Source organism: Etheostoma cragini, unplaced genomic scaffold, assembly GCF_013103735.1.
Source record: "Etheostoma cragini isolate CJK2018 unplaced genomic scaffold, CSU_Ecrag_1.0 ScbMSFa_1485, whole genome shotgun sequence".
In the NCBI taxonomy this organism is placed as follows: domain Eukaryota; kingdom Metazoa; phylum Chordata; class Actinopteri; order Perciformes; family Percidae; genus Etheostoma; species Etheostoma cragini.
Window position 1 is genome coordinate 51403 of NW_023265545.1, and position 625 is coordinate 52027.

The 625-nt window shown below is 47.7% G+C and overlaps 1 protein-coding gene across 1 annotated transcript in view; it reads right to left on the minus strand.

Annotated features, from left to right (window-relative positions):
• The window catches only part of LOC117939938 (protein 4.1-like), a 3436-nt gene that overhangs the window by 2307 nt on the left and 504 nt on the right, over positions 1–625 (minus strand). The window lies entirely within an intron of this gene.

A 625-nucleotide genomic window follows, 5' to 3' on the forward strand; every position in this document is an offset into this window, starting at 1 on the left:
AGAGAAACACACACACACACACACACACACACACACACTCAGAGAAACACACACACACATACACACACAGACACACGCTCAGAGAAACACACACACAGACACACACACTCAGAGAAAGACACACACACACAGACACTCACACACACACACACACACAGACACACACACTCAGAGAAACATCAACATGTCTCACATTCATCTTATTTCATTCATTTATCATGTGTGGAGTAGGCGGGAGGCCCGCTCCTTATGGAGCCCTCTGATTGGCCGAGGCAGCTGTCAGTCTGGGGGCGGGGCCTGTGCTCCTCCGAGTGTCTGCGTGTTTTTCTGCCGAGAGAGAGACTCCGAGGAGGAGAAGAGAAGAAAGGAGAAGTTATACCCGAGGGCGGGTTGTTAAATTGCCGACGGCGGGTTGGTTCTGCACAGAAGAAGAAGAAGAAGAAGAAGAAGAAGAAGAAGAAATCTAACTACAACAAGCTTTAGTGACTTAGTTTTTCTCCTGAAAATTTAACTTTTTCTGCCGAGATTCAAACGTTCAAACCCTGTATCTCTCTCTCTGTCTCTCTCTCTCTGTCTCTCTCTGTCTCTCTCTCTGTCTCTCTCTCTGTCTCTCTCTCTCTGTCTC